Raw genomic sequence first — 19,850 nt, 5'->3', positions numbered from 1 at the left:
CCACCCCTCTGGCTAAAGACATCTCTGCTCATCTCCTTCCTAAATGAACGTCCTTTAATTCTGAGGCTGTGCCCTCTGGTCCTAGACTCTCCCACTGGTGGAAACATCCTCTCCACATCCACTCTATCCAGGCCGCTCACTATTCTGTACGTTTCAATGAGGTCCCCCTTCATTCTTCCAAACCCCAGTGAGTCCAGGCCCAGTGTTGACAAACGCTCATCATAGGTTAACCCACTCATTCCTGGGATCATTCTCGTGAACCTCCTCTGGACCCTCTCCAGAGCCAGCACATCCCTTCCTCAGATACACTGCACAGAATTGCTCACAATATTCCACATGGGGCCTGACCAGCGGCTTATAGACCCCTCAGCACCACATCCCCTGTGACCAGCGGCTTATAGACCCCCCAGCACCACATCCCTGTGACCAGCGGCTTATAGACCCTCAGCACCACATCCTGTGACCAGCGGCTTATAGACCCTCAGCACCACATCCCTGTGACCAGCGGCTTATAGACCCCCCAGCACCACATCCCTGTGACCAGCGGCTTATAGACCCTCAGCACCACATCCCCGTGACCAGCGGCTTATAGACCCCCAGCACCACATCCCTGTGACAGCGGCTTATAGACCCTCAGCACCACATCCCTGTGACCAGCGGCTTATAGACCCTCAGCACCACATCCCTGTGACCAGCGGCTTATAGACCCCCAGCACCACATCCCCTGTGACCAGCGGCTTATAGACCCTCAGCACCACATCCCTGTGACCAGCGGCTTATAGACCCCCAGCACCACATCCCTGTGACCAGCGGCTTATAGACCCTCAGCACCACATCCCTGTGACCAGCGGCTTATAGACCCCTCAGCACCACATCCCTGTGACCAGCGGCTTATAGACCCTCAGCACCACATCCCTGTGACCAGCGGCTTATAGACCCTCAGCACCACATCCCTGTGACCAGCGGCTTATAGACCCCTCAGCACCACATCCCTGCTTTTGTACACAAACCCTCTTGTAATAAACGCTGGCATTAAGTTTTACTTTCTTCACCACTGATTCCACATGCAGATTAACGTTGTGGGAATCCTGCACCAGCTCCCAAGTCCCTTTGCACCTCCCATTTCAGGATTCTCTCCCTATTTAGAAAACAATCTTCACCTTTATTCCCGCGACCAAAAAGCACGACTCCACACTTTGCTGCACTATATTCCATCTGCCACGTCTCTGCCCGCTCTCCCAACCTGTCCACGTCCTTCTGCACAGTCCCTGCTTTCTCTACACTACCTGCCCCCTCCACCTATTTCCGTAACATCTGGAACCTTTGCGACAAATCTTTCAATCCCCTCGTCCAAATGATGAATATACAACGTGGAGCAGCGGCCCCAGCACCGGCCCCTGTGGAACCCCACTGGTCACTGGCGGACAAACACAAACACCCCTTTATTGCCACTCTTTGCCTTCTGCCATCCAGCCAACCTGCCATCCATGACAGTGTCTGCCCTCTGATACCGTGGGGTCTCAGCTTCCTCAGCAGCCTCACGCGTGGCACCTTCTCCCTCTGCCCCCCCCTCTCTCTGTCGTCCCCCCACTCTCTGCCCCACTGCCTCTCTCTGTCCTCCCCCTCTCTCTGTCCCCACTCCCTCTCTCTGTCCCACCCCCCTCTCTCTGCCCCCTCTGTCTGTCCTCCCCATCTGTCTGCCCCCCCAGTCTGTCTGTCTCCCCCTCACTGTCTCCCCCTCACTGTCTCCCCCTCACTGTCTCCCCCTCACTGTCTCCCCCTCACTGTCTCCCCCTCACTGTCTCCCCCTCACTGTCTCCCCCTCACTGTCTCCCCCTCACTGTCTCCCCCTCACTGTCTCCGCTCTCTGTTGTCTCCCCCTCACTGTCTCCCCCTCACTGTCTCCCCCCTCACCGTCTCCCCCCTCACTGTCTCCCCCTCACTGTCTCCCCCTCACTGTCCCCCCCTCACCGTCTCCCCCTCACCGTCTCCCCCTCACCGTCTCCCCCCTCACTGTCCCCCCCTCACTGTCTCCCCCTCACTGTCTCCCCCTCACTGTCTCCCCCCTCACTGTCTCCCCCTCACTGTCTCCCCCTCACTGTCTCCCCCTCACTGTCTCCCCCTCACTGTCCCCCCCTCACTGTCTCCCCCTCACTGTCTCCGCTCTCTGTTGTCTCCCCACAGTCCAGCCCGAGGTGAGCATCTCTCTGACGGCCGATGCCCGCCGCCTGTCGTGCTTCACCACGGGCTTCTACCCGCGCTCCATCGAGGTGAACCTGGTGCGGGCCGGGCTGGTCCTGGATGAGACCCACTCCTCTCGATACGCTGCCCCAACCACGACGGCACCTACCAGCTGCGCCGCTGGGCCGACGTGGAGCCCGGGGGACCGGGGGCCCCGCTCTCCTGCCGTGTGGAGCACCCGGGGCTGTCCGAGCCCCTCGAGGTCTTCCTGGGTCAGTGGGGGGGGGGGGAGAGGGGAGGGGGAGCGGGTGGGGGGAGTGGGGGGGGGAGAGGGGGGAGGGAGGCGGGTGGGGGGGGGAGGGAGGGATGGGAGCGGGGGGTGGCGGGGGCTTGTGAGAGGGAGTGGGAGAGAGGGGAGGGTTGGTGGAGGGGGGCAGGTGAGTAGGTTACTGGGGAGGGATGGGGAGGGCAGGTGCCGTGGGTGAGGGGAGTGGTAGCGCAGAGGGCAGGTGGGGTGGGGTGAGGAGGGGAGCGGCACGGGAGGGGTGAGTGAGACGTGAAGGGGGATGAGAGGGGGTTGGGGATAGGGAGTTTGAGAGGGGGTGGGGGGGGAGGGATGGAAGAGGGGCAGAGGGTGGGGGTCCGGGATCTCAGTCCTTCATCCGCCTCTGTTTCTGAATCTCCGACAGTCCGTGAGTCGGGCAGCCCCGCGCTGATCATCGCGCTGGTTGTTGTCGCGGTGGTGCTGGCGGTGGGCCGCGGCCCGTGGGGGGGAGTCCTGTACTGGAAGAGGAAACAAGGTAGGAGTGGGGAGAGACAGGGCCGCCCCCCCCCCCCCCCCAGCCCAGCACCCCCCTCCCCCCAGCCCAGCACCCCCCTCCCCCCCCAGCCCCAGCACCCCCTCCCCTCCCCCTCAGAGACAGTGGGGGGGACGTCTTATCCCCCCTCCCACCCCGCCTTTCCCGACCCCCGCCTCTCCTGTTCCATCCGTCTCCCGCTCCGCCCGCCCCTTCTGCCACGTTGTTCCGTTCACCCGATTCACGAGTCAGTGTGGGTGGGGGCTGGTGTGGGGTGGGGGGGGGGGGAGGGTGATGTGGTGGAGGTGGGGGGTGAGGTGTGCTGGGTTTGTGTGTATGGGTGGGGTGTGGGGTGGGGGTGGTGGGGTGTGGGATGGGGGTGGGAGAAGGGGGATGGGGGGGGCAGGCAACACCGTATAAGGCCCTTCGGCCCACCGTGCCCGTGTCTGCCCGTCATGGACAATGCTCCCATGTGCCGGCTCTGGGCCGCTGGTTCTCTGCCTGGCAGCTCCAGCCGGACATCCATCGGGCTGAGAGTCTCTGCTCCCCCACCCCTCGGGCAGAGCGGACACATCGCAGCCCCCGGGGGAGGGAGGGGGGATTATTCGTCCGATCCTCCTATCTCAAAGCGCAGCTCTGCCCTCCCGCCCCATGACTGCATCATCCTCCGGGGCACCTCCACCCCCGTGGCCCGACCCGGCAACAACACCGAGTAAATCTCACTCTGCCCCCCACTCCTCCAACTCCATCTCCTGCTGCCTCACCCCCAACTTCCACTGCTCCCATTCCCCATGATTCTCCCCCTGCTTGACCCCCCAACTTCATCCCCCGCTCCCCTCCCAACCATCCTCCCCCCTCCCCTCACCCCCAACTTCCCCCCCTCCCCAACCATCTCCCCCTTCCCGCCTGCTCCTCCCACGTCTCCACCCTCCACTCCGTAAGTAATTTCCCTCAGACCACAGCTCCTGTTCCCTCCGCTCCACCCTCCCCCTCGTTCTCCCTCCCCCCCCTCTATCTCACCCCCCTCCATCTCCCCCCCTCCCACACCTCCTCGTCCCTCTCCCCCTCCATCTCGCCCTCACTTCAGTCGTTTCCCCGCTCCCTTCACCTCGAACGCCCCCACCGTGTGGTCCGGTGTTGGGCGGGGAGCCGGTGTCCCGGTGTCGGGGCCGGGCCCAGCCCTGACCTGCGGCCTGTCGCACTCTTGCTTGCCGGTCACAGCGCTGCCCGTGTCCGCTGTGTGAGTGTGTCCGGAGCTGACGGGGCAGCTGCTGAATGTGTGTGTTTAGACCAGGCTGATGCGGGGGCCGCGTCACTAACTGTGTGTGTGTTTTACAGCGGGGAAGATCGTCTACGGTCCCACCAAGAGTAAGTTCCCTCAGACCCCAGCTCCGCCCCTGTCCACAGTGTTACACTTCCTTACTGTGTCTGTCTGTCTGCGCGCGCCCGCCTGTCCCTGCGCGCGCCCGTCTGTATCTGCGCGCGCCCCGTCTGTCTCTGCGCGCGCCCGTCTGTCTCTGCGTATCTGTGCACGTTTCTGCGCTGTGACAATAGACAATAGGTGCAGGAGGAGGCCATTCGGCCCTTCGAGCCAGCACCGCCATTCAATGTGATCATGGCTGATCATTCTCAATCAGTACCCCGTTCCTGCTTTCTCCCCATACCCCCTGACTCCGCTATCCTTAAGAGCTCTATCTAGCTCTCTCTTGAATGTATTCAGAGAATTGGCCTCCACTGCCCTCTGAGGCAGAGAATTCCACAGATTCACAACAGTCTGAAAAAGTTTTTCCTCATCTCTGTTCTAAATGGCCAACCCCTTATTCTTAAACTGTGGCCCCTGGTTCTGGAATCCCCCAACATTGGGAACATGTTTCCTGCCTCTAACATGTCCAACCTCTTAATAACTTATATGTTTCGATAAGATCCCGTCGCCAGTCTTTCAACATACGACAGTCCCGCCCCATTCTGGGAATTAACCTAGTAAACCTACGCTGCACGCCCTCAATAGCAAGAATATCCCTCCTCAAATTTGGAGACCAAAACTGCACACAGTACTCCAGGTGCGGTCTCACCAGGGCCCTGTACAACTGCAGAAGGACCTCTTTGCTCCTATACTCAACTCCTCTTGTTATGAAGGCCAACATGCCATTGGCTTTCTTCACTGCCTGCTGTACCTGCATGCTTCCTTTCAGTGACTGAAACACTAGGACACCCAGATCACGTTGTACGTCCCCTGTTCCTAACTTGACACCATTCAGATAATAATCTGCCTTCCTATTCTTACCACCAAAGTGGATAACCTCACACTTATCCACGTGACCGTCTGTGCGCGCCCCCCCCCCCCCCCCGTGCTCGTGTCCGGGCGAGTGCCCGTACCTCTGCGCGCGTGCCCCGTGCTCGCGTGTGCGCGCATGTGGCCGTGTGCGCGTGTCCGGCCGTCCGCGCCTCGCTGCAGCCACGCCGTTGCCAGTAGACTTGTAACTCCGCTCCTTCCATCCGCAGCATCGGAGCGCGGGGAAAACTCATCAACATCCTCCTCTGCTCCAGCCTGAGGTAGGAACCGGGCCGACGCCCCACACAACCCGCACCCCACACCCCACACCCGGGGCGGGATGGGGGGAGCGGGGGGGGGGCAAGTTTAGTTCCCCTGTGGGGGGGTGGCTTTAATTCCCCGGGGGGGGTGGATTTAATTCCCCTGTGGGGGGGGCGTTTATTCTGGTGGAGGGGGGGCAGTGAGTTTAATTCCCGGTGTGGGGATCATCGCCCTTGAGGGGGGGGGTTATTTTCGGCGGGGGGCGGTGAGTTGAATTCCCCGTTGCGAGGGCGGGAGATACATCCCATGGGGGGAGGGGCTGCGGTTAGTGTGTGTGCGGAGGTGGGGATATGCCAGTGGTGTGTGTGGGGGGGGGGGGATATGCCTGCGGTGTGTGTGTGTGGGGGGGATATACCAGTGGTGTGTGGGGGGGGGGAATATGCCAGTGGTGTGTGTGTGGAATATGCCAGCGGTGTGTGTGTGTGTGTGGGGGGGGGGGGGGATATGCCAGTGGTGTGTGTGGGGGGGGGGGATATGCCAGTGGTGTGTGTGGGGGGGGATATGCCAGTGGTGTGTGTGGAGGGGGGGATATGCCAGTGGTGTGTGTGGGGGGGGGATATGCCAGTGGTGTGTGTGTGGGGGGGGATATGCCAGTGGTGTGTGTGTGGAGGGGGGGATATGCCAGTGGTGTGTGTGTGGAATATGCCAGCGGTGTGTGTGTGTGTGTGTGGGGGGGGGATATGCCAGTGGTGTGTGTGTGGGGGGGGGGATATGCCAGTGGTGTGTGTGGGGGGGGATATGCCAGTGGTGTGTGTGTGGAGGGGGGGGATATGCCAGTGGTGTGTGTGTGTGGGGGGGGATATGCCAGTGGTGTGTGTGGAGGGGGGGATATGCCAGTGGTGTGTGTGGAGGGGGGGATATGCCAGTGGTGTGTGTGGGGGGGGATATGCCAGTGGTGTGTGTGGGGGGGGATATGCCAGTGGTGTGTGGGGGGGGGGGGGGGATATGCCAGTGGTGTGTGTGTGGAGGGGGGATATGCCAGTGGTGTGTGTGGAGGGGGGGGATATGCCAGTGGTGTGTGTGTGTGGGGGGGATATTATATCCGGTAAGGAGAGGGGTGGGTGTTTCCGGGGGGGGGCTGTTATTCCCGGGGTGGGGTGGGTTTATTGCTGATAATTGAGGGGGTGGGGGCGACACAGACACGACAGTGGCATTAAAGAGGCTTTTGGATGGACGCGTGGAGATGCGGGGAGCGGAGGGGGGGGGGTGACGCGCGGGCAGATAGTTGGTCTTGGCGGCACGGTCGGCACAGACAGTGTGGGCCGAAGGGCCTGTTGTTGTGCTGGGCTGTCCTGTGGTGCTGGGGGAGTGGGTGTTTATTCCCGGTGGGGGGGGGGGGGGGGGGGCGGGGGTCGGTATTACTGCTACACGGGTGGGCTGGCGTCGCTCTGTGACCAACTCTCTCTCTCCCCCAGGGCCGCCGTGTCCCGCCGCCGGTCCAGGAGCGTCGGTGGAGAGCGGGACAAGTTTGCGGGGTTTCTGCTTTGGGGGGGGGGGGCGCGGGGACTGTAATCGTGGGGTGATGATTTGGACTTTGCGCTTGTCTCTCTGGGTCGCTGCTCATTTACTGACTGCACTGGGGGGGGGGGGCTGCTGCTTCCCATAATGTTCCTGCAATGACGGGGTTCAGTGGGGAACAGTCCCGATCAACATCTGGTGGCAATCACAGCTGGAGCGTTGCAGCGCTGGTTGACCCGAGGCCCGGAGCCGGTCGGGGGGCGGAGTGGGAGGGAGGGGTTCCTGGCGTTGAGGCGACACATCCACCCGTGGACTGTGGGGGGGGGGGGTGATCAGGGAATGGGATTCATTGCTGGGGGGGGGGGGTGGTCAGGGAATGTGATTCTTTGCTGGGGGGGGTGATCAGGGAATGTGATACATTGCTGGGGGGGGTGGGGGTGATCAGGGAATGTGATTCTTTGCTGGGGGGCGTGTTCTGCTTCACTGTCGCGACATAAATGTTCAATAAAGTCCAGTGTGTTCTCCAGCTGCCTGTCCGTGGCTGCTTGTGGTGGTGATGGGGGGGGGTCACGGGCATTGGGAGGGTGGGGGGATCACGGGCATTGGGAGGGTGGGGGTCACGGGCATTGGGATGGTGGGGGTTCACGGCCATTCTGAGGGTGGGGGGGGTCACGGGCATTGGGAGGGGGGGGTCACGGGCATTGGGAGGGTGGGGGTGACGGGCATTGGGAGGGGGGGTCACGGGCATTGGGAGGGTGGGGGTGACGGGCATTGGGAGGGGGGGTCACGGGCATTGGGAGGGTGGGGGTGACGGGCATTGGGAGGGTGGGGGTTCACGGCCATTCTGAGGGTGGGGGGTCACGGGCATTGGGAGGGGGGTCACGGGCATTGGGAGGGTGGGGGTCACGGGCATTGGGAGGGTGGGGGTCACGGATATTGGGAGGTGGGCCCAGTGGGACACGCTGTGTGGGGGGGAGGGGTGGGGAAGTTGCCGGGACATCCGTGACCGGGCAGAGCGCGGACGGTGGAGCAGCGGTGGAGTTGCTGCCTCGCAGCGCCGGAGACCCGGGCTCGATCCTGACTACGGCTGCTGTCTGTACGGGGCTTGTAGGTTCCCCCGTGACCTGCGTGGGTTTTCTCCGGGATCGCCGGTCTCCTCCCACACTCCAAAGACTTACATGTTTGCAGGTTAATTGGCTTGGTAAAATTGTAAATTGTCCCTAGTGTGTGTAGGATAGTGTTAATGTGCGGGGATCGCTGGGCGGCGCGGACTCGGTGGGCCGAAGGGCCTGTTTCCGCGCTGTATCTCTAAACTACTGAACCCGGAGCGCTGGAGAACGGAGCGGGAGATTGTAACGTGTCTGGGAGACAGTGATCGACTTCAGGAAGCGATGCGGTCCACACACCCCGGTGTACATTGACGGCGCCGGAGTTTGTAAACTTCAAGTACTGAGCAGTAAACATCACCAGCAACTTGTCCTGGACCAGCGCGGCCAATCCTCCTTCTCCCCTCTCCCATCGGACAAGAGGGACAGAAGTGTGAAAACGCGCCCCTCCACATTCAGGCACAGTTTCATCCCAGCTGTTATCAGGCAACTGAACCATCCTATCACCAATTAGCCGTCATAACCTCACATCTTCCTCATCGGAGACCCTCGGACCATCTCTAATCGCACTTTATCCTGCATTTAACATGATACATGTCTCCTGTATCTGTACACTGTGGACGGCTTGATTGTAATCATGGACAGTGTTTCCGCCCACTGGACAGCGCGGCACAACAGATCGTTTCACTGTACCTCGGTACAGGTGATAACAATAAACTACATTAATCTACACTAAGTGCCGGTGACGTCTTCTGCGAACTCGGCAACGGCGGACTGGTTTAACGGCGCCGCCGCTTCTCTGCTCCCCTCATCAGTTGCCCGCCTCTGACCCTGGGGCAGGTTCTCTCAGCTTCACCCACCCCGCCCTTCCTCAGACTGAACCCACCCTGAACCTCGCCGGTCCATTCCCTCCACAGACGCTGCCTGACCCGCGGAGTTCCTCCAGCACTCTCTGTGATTCGCTCACATTCCCAGCGATCTCCCGGCTCCTGGTTCCCTCGCCGCGGCAGATGAGGCCGAATGACCACCGTGTGTGTCAGGGTCAGGGACAGGGCCGTCTTGTGGAGCTGCGCTGTAGCTTCATGGAGTACCCCGAGATCTCCCCGCTCCCCAATACTCCCCGGGATCCCTGCATTCACCGCGTGTGTCCGCCCCTTCCTGTTCCTCACACTGCATCAGTTCGCACTGACCGGGACTCATTCCCCCGCCCCTGCCCTGCCCAAGTCACCAGCTGACCCACATCACCCTGTACACTCCCCACCCCCACAACGCGTTTCCCTGTCTCATCTCATCAGGGTTATGTTATGTGTCTTGTTAGAGAGGCATCGAGTCACACAGCGTGGAAACAGCCCCCTCGGCCCAACTTGCCCACGCCGCCCAACATGCCCCATCTACACTAGTCCCACATGCCCGCCTTCGGCCCACATCCCTCTAAATCTATCCCACCCCTGTACCTGTCCAAGCGTCTTTATTCTTGTTTTAAAAAGCTAATCACGGCCGCTCTCCCATCCGCCCGGCCCTGGCGTCACACGGCCCCGGCCCCCGAGCACGAACTGCCCCTCCTTGTCCGTTCCCCGGACACGGCGTCCTCGGACCCCCGCGGCCCCGACCCAGACACAAACCCCGCAACCCACCTTCCCCTGGACCCGGGAACCCCCCGACACGGACACCCCGACACCCGGACATGGGGCCGCATCAGGTACACGGAGCCCCCCAGATAGGGAGCCAACGTCTCCCCCCCACACTCAACCCCTCCTGGACGGGAGCACCGGGACGCCCTCCTCCTGGACGCAGCGTCCATCCTCCCGCAGACACGACCCCCCCCCCCCCCGCCCCCCCATCCCGGACAAGGAACCGCCACCACTCCGGACCACAACATCCCGCCTGTCTCTCTACCACCGAGCCCAACGGACCATGGCGGGGGGCGGGGAGCGGGGGGCGGGGAGCGCGGAGCGTGGATGAGGAGGGGGTTCGAGTGGTGAGTGGGTGGGGTGGGGGGAGGGGGTGTGTGAGTGGTGGGGGGTGTGAGTGGTGAGAGGGAGTGAGTGGTGAGGTGGGGGGGAGGTGGGTGTGAGTGGTGGCGGGGGGTGTGAGTGCTGAGAGGGCGGAGTGGGAGGAGAGTGCGTGTTAGTGGTGAGGGGCGGGGTGGGCGGTGTAATCGTTGATTTGAGGGGGTGACAGGAACACAACGTGTAACAGCGCCCGGTTGTCCACACTGATGGACGGGACAGAACATGTGTGCAGCCACTTCATGCATTTCCTCTGCACAATTGCAGAGAATGTTCAAAGTGCTTGAAGAACAACGCACCAGTCGGCATCTGGGGAGGGAGTGAACAGGCGGATTGATCAGTATGGAGAAGGGTCCGATCCGAGTCGTAGCCTGTCCATTCCCTCCCCAAGATGCTGCCTGAGCCGCCAGTACCTCCAGCGCTTCGCGTTTCGCTCAAGATGCCAGAATCTACAGGCCGTTGTATCTGCCGAGGAGATTCACCAGCGTGTTGCCCGGGACCAACATCTCTGTTGTGAGGATCATTGGCAGAGGCCAGGTTTGGTTTCCCCGGGAGTTGGGGAACGGTGGGGGGGGGGGGGGGGGGGGTGGAGGGGTGGGGGCGGGTGGGGGGAGCTGAGGGGGGGGCGATAAAGTACAGAATAACATGGGCGTTGATAGCTAGTGAGACACCTCACCCCACAACCTTGATGTCTAATACCAGAGGGCACCAGTTTAAAGGTAAGGAATAAGTGGTGTAAAAGTGCTCAGATCGACATTGGGTGTTGTGATCCGGAACGCGCTTTGTTGGAGGCAAAGACTCCCCCACATTCTAAATGTACCCAAATGTGCACTTTAATTGCTGATAATTGCGCTTGTGTAGATGGGCGCTGAACGGCCAACATGAACGCGGTGGACCCAAAAGCCTTGCTGTGTGGCACGGTAGCGCAGCGGTAGAGTTGCTGCTTTACAGCGAATGCAGCGCCGGAGACTCAGGTTCGATCCTGACTACGGGTGCTGCACTGTAAGGAGTTTGTACGTTCTCCCCGTGACCTGCGTGGGTTTTCTCCGAGATCTTCGGTTTCCTCCCACACTCCAAAGACGTACAGGTATGTAGGTTAATTGGCTGGGTAAATGTTTTTAAAAAATTGTCCCTAGTGGGTGTAGGATAGTGTTAATGTATGGGGATCGCTGGGCGGCACGGACTTGGAGGGCCGAAAAGGCCTGTTTCCGGCTGTATATATATGATATGATATGATATGAAACAGAGAAACCGCGCATCTTGTTAAACTGCGCCCTTTGATATTCAGAGAGACCTGGATGTCCTTGTGCACAAGTCATATGAAGCCCACAGGCGGGTACAGTGGGCACTCGTGTGAAATATTGGCCTTCATTACGAGAGGACCTGGGATTTGTTTGCATAGAGAGATACAGCATGGAAACAGGGTCTTCCACCCACTGAGACCACAACGACCATCGATCACCCGCTCGCACTCGTTCAATGTTACAACTTCCTCGTCCATTCCCTGCAAACGAGGAGCAACTTATAGAGGGCAGATTAACCTGCAAACCTAAACATCTTTGGGTTGCGGTAGGAAGTTCAACCACCCGGAGAAACACATGCGGTCAGAACAAACGAGGACCCGGCGTGGGGGAACCGCCGAGAAGGGACCGCCGTGTGGGGAGGGAAAGCAAAGGCGGCCAGGCGTGGGATGCTTTATAACGTTGTCTACGCCCTTTATGAGGCGACTCTTTACAGACCATGGGTGTGCAAAACGCAGAATATCACTGTGAATTGTCACATGTGACAATAAAGTATTCATATATTCATTCATTCATTCATTCATTCATTCATTCATTCATTCGGCGGCACGGTAGCGCAGCGGTAGAGTTGCTGCTTTACAGCGAATGCAGCGCCGGAGACTCAGGTTCGATCCTGACTACGGGTGCTGCACTGTAAGGAGTTTGTACGTTCTCCCCGTGACCTGCGTGGGTTTTCTCCGAGATCTTCGGTTTCCTCCCACACTCCAAAGACGTACAGGTATGTAGGTTAATTGGCTGGGTAAATGTAAAAATTGTCCCTAGTGGGTGTAGGATAGTGTTAATGTGCGGGGATTGCTGGGCGGCACGGACTTGGAGGGCCGAAAAGGCCTATTTCCGGCTGTATATATATGATATGATATGATGATTCATTCATTCATCCATTCATTCATTCATCCATTCATTCATTCATTCATTCATTCATTCATTCATTCATTCATTCATTGAGAGAACGTGCAAACTCCACACAGACAGTACCCGAGGTCAGGATTGAACCCGAATCGCTGGCTCTGTGAGGCAGCGTCTCTTCCCGCTGCGCCATTGTGCCGCCTTGGGTCTGGAGGAAGGAAGTCTCACTAGTATTATATGGTCCTTAATCCACACCTACATGTAGTTAGTTACGTGCGGCCCACGGCGCTTCTTATGTACATGAACAACTTCGATGAAGAGAAGGTGATATTAGTAAAGTGGCAGATGACGCGATAAACGGTTCTATTGAGGATAGTCTCAGGGTGGAGAAATGTGACTATTGGCGAGTAACTTGGGCACATGAATGGAAATGGGATTTAATACTAAAGAGTGCAAAGTGAGGTCAAATGAAGGTAGGGGCTCTGGGGCTGTTGAGGAACAGAGGGGCCTCGGATACAGGACCTGTAGCCTAACGGACTATGAATGCTAGACCAGAGTAAACAGGGCGGTGAAGAATGTAACGGGGATGTTGGGACAAAGCGGAGAGAGCGGTGGGAAATCTCTCGGCCTTGACAGGGCTGATGCTGAGGAGGGCGCGATGCCGGAGGATGCTGCCACCGGGTGGGCGCGGCTGGTACTGCACCAGATATGCAGCAAGATACAGCAGCTAAACACGGAGCGCTGGAAGAACTCAGCGGGTCGGGCAGCACCTGGGGAGGTGTAATGTGTAAATCAACGGTTTGGATAATTCCCTCATCAGAACTGGTGACAAATGTAGCCTGACCCGCTGGTGTTTTCCTGTCTTCTGTTTGTGTTCGCCATTCCAGCAACTGCCGTCTCATTCACTGCCCTTTGCTTCGCGGGCAAAGCTTCTCAACAACATGGGAGCCGACGCTGTTACTGGGACGGTACTGGAATGGATAGAAGATTGTCCGAATGGCAGAAGGCAAAGAGTGGGATCCGGTGTGTGGGACACTCTCTCCGTGTCTCCCGCACACAGCTCCCCAGACGCGTGGCCAAGCACGACCGGGCCCTCTTCACCCGCCGGTCCTTCCCCGGGCAGTCCCGTCCACGGCGCCGAACCATCGCCATCGCAGCCAGGCAGCGCTGTCAGGGCGCCCGGGTGGTGAGGGCGCGTCCGCGGCTCATTGAGTAACGGGACCATCAAGCACTCACTTCCTCCTCGTCCTTCCCCTCGCCGCGACTACCCCCTCCCCCACAACCCCCTCCCCACTCCCCCCACCGCCCACCGCGCAATCACAGCCCCAGTACCCCCTCCCCACTCCCCACTCCCCACTCCCCCACCACGCACTCCGCGCCCCCACTACCCCCCGCTAGCCCATTAACAGCAGCATCTGGACAACTCCTCCCACACAGGCCCCTCCCGTCGCCCCACCCGCTCCAGTCTACATCTCTCCCGGAATAAAACTCAGGCGGCTGTTAATCCATGGACTCTATTAACATCACAACGAGCTGCCATCCGTTCAGTAACAATATGGCTGATCCAACCTTGGCCTCAGCCTCTATCTGCTCTGCTCCTACTCCGCGATCGCTTCAGTCTAACGAACCGTTAATCTCCGCCTTGACTCTGTGACCTGACGCCTCCACCGTGACCTGGGGCAGAGAATTCGAGGGATTCACGTCCTGACCATTCACGGAGGAATGGGGTGAGGGGGGTGCGGGGGTCCGGTGCCCTCTGTCCGCTCCTGTTGGCAAATGTAGGGCACCTTCAGAAGCAACTCCCGAAAGGCAGCGACTCACCGGGTAAATGTCCGAGATACCCTGCGCGGCCCAACTCCCCCGACCCATCAGTCCCACAGACGCCGCACTGCCCTCACCCCGCACCTCCCCGACCCCGCACGGCCCCGCACCGACCCCTGCACGTTCCCACTGGCTTATCACCACCCGCAACGCGTCCGTGCACCACCGCACCCTGCACACCCCCAGACTCCCGCACAACCCTGACCCCCCCCCCACCCCCGCACCACTCACTCCTTTTGCACCACCCCCACCCCATCCCCCGCACTCCCCCTAAACCCCCACTCCCCCATCCGCACCCCACACTCCCATAAACCCCGCAGGATGGTTCTGTTCTCCTTCACCCGGCACCGTCCGCCACACGGCCCAAGGCTGGGGCTCTCTCCCCGAAAGGCCGCCAACTCCATCCTTTATGGCATTTCCCATCAGAGCGGACCGCGCCACTGCCCCTCCCCGACCCCACCATAAGCCCCCCTTGTCTGCAACGTTTCTGCGCTACTAGCGGCAGCGGCGCGGGAGGTCGACCCCACTATTGCTGCTGTGTTTGGTTCACCAACGCTACACTTTCCCATAGAATGGCCTGAGAAAGGCGACGTTCCCAGGCAACACGAGTCCCCTGACACGGACAGGTGCAGACAGTGTCTCCCACTGTCTGGAAAACTGTGGTTGAATGTTGTTTTCAGGGGCTGTGGAACGCAGCGCTGCTAATTTAACTGGTAATTCCATTTTACATTCTAGCTGAGATTCCCTGTTTAACCCTCACACGACTAAACCTCTGACGGGAAATCTGAAGAAATCACGGTAAATCGGGGCAGCCCAGCGACCCGGCTCTCCAACGTGGACTGTCGCGACAGTCGATGGGTACCGGAACGTCGAGGCTACGCCGCCGCGGAGCGGAGATCCAGCCTCGCACATTCGGCCTCGGAAGTCGGCAAAGGGAATAAACCACACGGTCTGCAAAGGGCCGGAGATCCAGAGACTCGGGCGCAGGCGGCAGATTCGACCCGCCGATTGCAACATTGCGTTTGCGGCACAGGGTGTGGGCACGGAGCTGGGCGGGTGCAGCGCGTTGTTCAGAGAAACCCGAGGAGTCGGCGGTTTGCGGATCGGGTCGCAACTCGTCAACTGGAGACCGGCCCCGTGCGTGTCCCGCTGCCGGGAATCCGCTGAAATAACGGTCGTCCGGGAGCGCACGGCGATCCCGCTGTCCGACGTAGGTCGCCGCGACGCGTCGTAGGATACTGGACCGGGTAGCCCAGGCTGCCGCGGAGCCGAGATACGGACCCGCAAATCCGACATCGGAAGTTGCTTTGGGTCGGATCCGTCAGGTGTGGTCGGGCCAGAGTTGCCGAGCGCGTCCGCAGGCGGCAGATTCCACCCGCCGATTGTAACCGTGCGTTATCTGCCCGAGGCGCCGGCGGGGAGCTCGGCGGCTGCAGCGCGGTGATCGGAGACACCTGGAGAGTCGGCACCGCCTCGAGCGGCCGCGACCCGTCAACCGGCGACCTGTCCGGTAACTGCACCTTTCCGTGGACTCTGCCGAAATCGCGGTGAACTGGGCGAGCCCGGGACCGCGCTGTCCGACGTGGGCTGTCGCAACGAGTAGATCGGTCCGGTGTCATTCAGCCTAGGCCGCCGCGGAGCCGAGATACCGGCCCGCAGATTCAGCATCGCAAGTCGTCTATGGGAACGGATCCGTCTGGTGTGTCCCGGCCCGCGTTCCAGAGCCCCGGCCGCAAAACGGCAGATCCGACCCGCCGAATGCAACATTGCGTTTTCAGCCCGGGGCGTTGGTGGGGAGATCGGCGGGTGGAGCACAGGTTTTCAAAGGCACATGAAGAGTCGGCAGCGCCCGAACGGGCCTCGACTCGTCACCTGGTGACCGGCCGCGTGAGTGTAACACTGGCGGGAATCTGCCGATGTCGCGGTAAGCCGGGAGTTCACGGCGACCCCACCTTCCGACGCGGGACAACGCGACCCGAACCGGAACGGCCTTCCCAGAGCGCCGCGGATCCGAGATACGGACCCGCAAAGTCCGCATGTGGAGTCGGCCATGGGGACGGACTCGCCGGGAGTGCGGGTTCCGGAGCTCCAGAGACACGTCCGCAGGCGGCAGATTCCACCCGCCGATTGCCACGTTGCGTTTTGGGCGAGGGGGAGCTCCGGCGGGAACAGCGCGGGGTCCGGAGACCCCGAAGAGTCGTCGGGGCCCCGGTCGGGTCGCGACTAGTCAACTGGTGACCGACCGCGTGAGTACCGCTGCCGGGAAATCTGCCGCAATCGCGGTAAATCGGGGGAGCCCGGCGACCCCTCTGTCCGGCGCGTCCACCGGATCGTCCAGCCTACGCCGTCGCGGAGCCGAGATACAGACCCGCAGATTCGGTTGACGAGTCGCGCTGCAGCCGCCGAGCTCCCCGCCGACGCCCCGCGCGGGTCGAATCTGCTCTGGATCTCCAGTCCGGCCACAGCGGGTGGATCTGTACTCAGAGACCACTTCCGAGGCGGAATCTGCGGGCCTGTATCTCGGCTCCGCGGCGGCTTATGCTCGCCATTCCGTTTCACATCGACTCGTCGCGGCATTCCGCGTCGGATAGCGGGGTTGCCGTGCGTCTTCAGTCAGCCGCGATATCGGCAAATTCCCGGCACCGGTACACTCACACAGCCGCTCACCAGTTAACGATTCGCCGCCCGGTCGGGGCGCAGCCGGCTCTTCGGTTGTCTCCGAACACCGTGCAGCGCCCACAGAGTTCCCCGCCGACGACTCGTGTCGAACTCGCAATGTTGCAGTCGGCGGGTCGAATCTGCCACCAGCATCCAGGGCTCTGGAACTCCGGCCTGGCCAGACCGGGTGGATCCATCCCCATAACCGACTTTCAACGCCGAATTTGCAGGCCTTTATATCGGCTATCGCGATTCCGTCAGATTCCCGGAAGATTTGACCCGCCGATTGCCACATTGGGTTTTCAGCACGGGGGCGTCGGCGGGGAGCTCGGCGGCAGCAGCGCGGGGTTCGGGGACAGGCGAAGTGGCGGCGGCGCTCTGATCGGGCAGCGAATCGTCAACTGGTGACCAACCGCGTGTCTGTACCGCTGCCGGGAATCTCCTGAAATCGCGGTCGGCTGTGAGGAGCCCCGGACCCCGCTGTCCTACGCGCACTGCCGCGCCGAGTCGATGGGAACCGGAATATCCAGTCTATGCCGCAACGGAGATGAGATACAGGCCCGCAAATTCAGCCTCAGAAGTCTTCTATGGGGATGGATCTATACGGTCTGACCGGGCCGGAGCTCCAGAGCCCTGGCTTCTGCCGGCAGATTCGACCCGCCGATTACAACACTGCGTTTTCGGCGCGGGACGACAGCGAAGATGGAATTTAATACAGAGAAATGTGAGGTGTTGCATTTTGGAAAGTCTAACATCGGCAGGACCAACACAGTGAATGGTGGGGCTCTGGGGAGTGTTGCAGGCACACGGATCTTGGGGTGCAGGTGCATGGTTCCCTGAAGGTGGAGTCGCAGCTAGATATGTGGTCAAAAAGCCTTTTGGTACATTGACCTTCATCAGTCAGAGTATTGAGTACAGAAGTTATGAAGTCATTTTGCAGTTGTATAAGACGTTGGTGAGGCAGCATTTAGAGTAATTTGTTCAGTTCTGGGCACCATGTTATAGGAACGCTGTTGTCAAGCTGGAAAGGGTACAGAGAAGATTTACGAGGATGTTGCCAGGACTAAAGGGTCTGAGCTACAGGGAGAGGTTGAGTTGGCTGGAACCTTATCCTTTGGAGCGCAGGAGAATGAGCGGTGATCTTATGGAGATGCATAACATCATGAGATTTAGATTTAGATTTAGATCCGGCCCACCGGGTCCGCGCCGCCCAGCGATCCCCACACATTAACACTATCCTACACACACTAGGGACAATTTTTAAAAAACATTTACCCAGTCAATTAACCTACATACCTGTACGTCTTTGGAGTGTGGGAGGAAACCGAAGATCTCGGAGAAAAGCCATGCAGGTCACGGGGAGAACGTACAAACTCCTTACAGACGGCGCCCGTAGTCAGGATCGAACCTGACTCTCCGGCGCTGCATTCGCTCTAAGGCAACACCTCTACCGCTGCGCCACCGTGCCACACATCAATAGATCGGGTAGATGCACGGAGTCCCTTGCCTAGAGTAGGTGAATCGAGGACAAGAGTGCATTGGTTGAAGGTGAAGGGAACAATATCATAGGAATCTGAGGGTAAACTTTTCACACAAAGGGTGGTGGGTGTATGGAGCAAGCTGCCAGAGGAGGGAGTTGAGTCTGGGACTATCCAATATTTAAGCAACAGTTAGACAGTGGCATGGATAGGACAGGTTTAGAGGGATATGGACCAAACGTGGGCAGGTGGGACTAATGTAGCTGGGACATGTTGGCCGGCTTGGGCAAGTTGGGCCGAAAGGCTTGTTTCGCGGCTGTATCAATCTATGACTCGATTACTCTACTATTCCGCTATTCTGGGAAGTGCAGATGTGCTTACAGAATATTCCGATTTTAGGTTTATTTTATAAGAGACTGCAGAGAGCTCACAGTGGAAATACCTTGAATGTTTTGATTGATTTAATGATACAATATGGTTCAACATAGAAAATAGGTGCTGGAGTCGGCCATTCAGATGTTCGAGGCAGCTCTGCCATTCAGTACGGTCGTGGCTGATCATCCAAAATCAGCACCGCGTCCCTGCATTTCCCCATATCCATTTATTCCTTTAGCCCGAAGAGCTAAATCTAACTCTCTCTTGAAAACATCCAGTGAATTGGCATCCACTGCCTTCCGTGGCACAGGATTCCACAGATTTACAACACTCTGGGTGAAAAAGTTAAATGTAGCATCTCCAAGTTTGTGGATGACACAAAGCTGGGCGGCAGTGTGAGCTGCGAGGAGAACTCTATGAGGCTGCAGGGTGACTTGGATAGGTTGGGTGAGTGCGCAGTTGCAGTATAATGTGGATAAATGTGAAGTCATCCACTTTGGTGGCAAGAACAAGAAGGCAGATTGTTATCTGAATGGTGTCAGTTTAGGAAAAGGTGAGGTACAAGGGGACCTGGATGTCCTTGTACATCAGTCACTGAAAGTAAGCATAGAGGTGCAGCAGGCAATGAAGAAAGCAAATGGCATGTTGACCTTCATAGCGAGAAGATTTGAATATGGGAGGAAGGAGGTCCTACTCCAGTTGTACAGGGCCCTGGTGAGACCACGGCTGGAGTATTGTGTGCAGTTTTGGTCTCCCAATTGGAGGAAGGACATTCTTGCTATTGTGGGAGTGCAACGTAGGTTCACCAGGTTAATACCCGGGATGGCGGGGCTGACATATGTTGAAAGAATAGGTCGATAGGGCTTATATTCATTGGAATTTAGAAGGATGTGAGGGGATCTTATAGAAACATATTAAATTCGTAAGAAATTGGGCAGGGTAAATGCAGGAAAAATGTTCCCGATGTTGGGGGAGTGTAGAACCACGGGTCACAGTTTAAGAACAAGGGGTAGGCTACTTAGGACTGAGATGAAGAAAAACTTTTTCAACAATCTGTGGAATTCTCTGCCACAGAAGGCAGTGGAGGCCAATCCACTGGATGTTTTCAAGAGAGAATTAAATATAGCTCTCAAGACTAACGGAATCAAGGGATATGGGGAGAAAGCAGGAACTGGTACAGATTTTGGTTGACAATAGACAATAGACAATAGGTGCAGGAGGAGGCCA

The 19,850-nt window shown here is 59.1% G+C and overlaps 1 long non-coding RNA gene and 1 pseudogene across 2 annotated transcripts in view; both read left to right on the top strand.

Moving 5' to 3' along the window:
• The window catches only part of LOC144603231 (class I histocompatibility antigen, F10 alpha chain-like), a 1,654,937-nt pseudogene that overhangs the window by 1,157,583 nt on the left and 477,504 nt on the right, over positions 1–19,850 (top strand). The window lies entirely within an intron of this gene.
• On the top strand, positions 2,332–7,343 carry LOC144603234 (uncharacterized). The gene is made up of 5 exons (XR_013548567.1): positions 2,332–2,453; positions 2,871–2,981; positions 4,317–4,346; positions 5,481–5,531; positions 6,987–7,343. It is a non-coding gene; the product is annotated as an uncharacterized LOC144603234 (long non-coding RNA).

This window comes from Rhinoraja longicauda, chromosome 19, assembly GCF_053455715.1.
Source record: "Rhinoraja longicauda isolate Sanriku21f chromosome 19, sRhiLon1.1, whole genome shotgun sequence".
Classification (NCBI taxonomy): Eukaryota; Metazoa; Chordata; class Chondrichthyes; order Rajiformes; family Arhynchobatidae; genus Rhinoraja; species Rhinoraja longicauda.
Note: the sequence above shows the minus strand (reverse complement) of the source record. Positions and strands in the feature narration are given on the sequence as shown.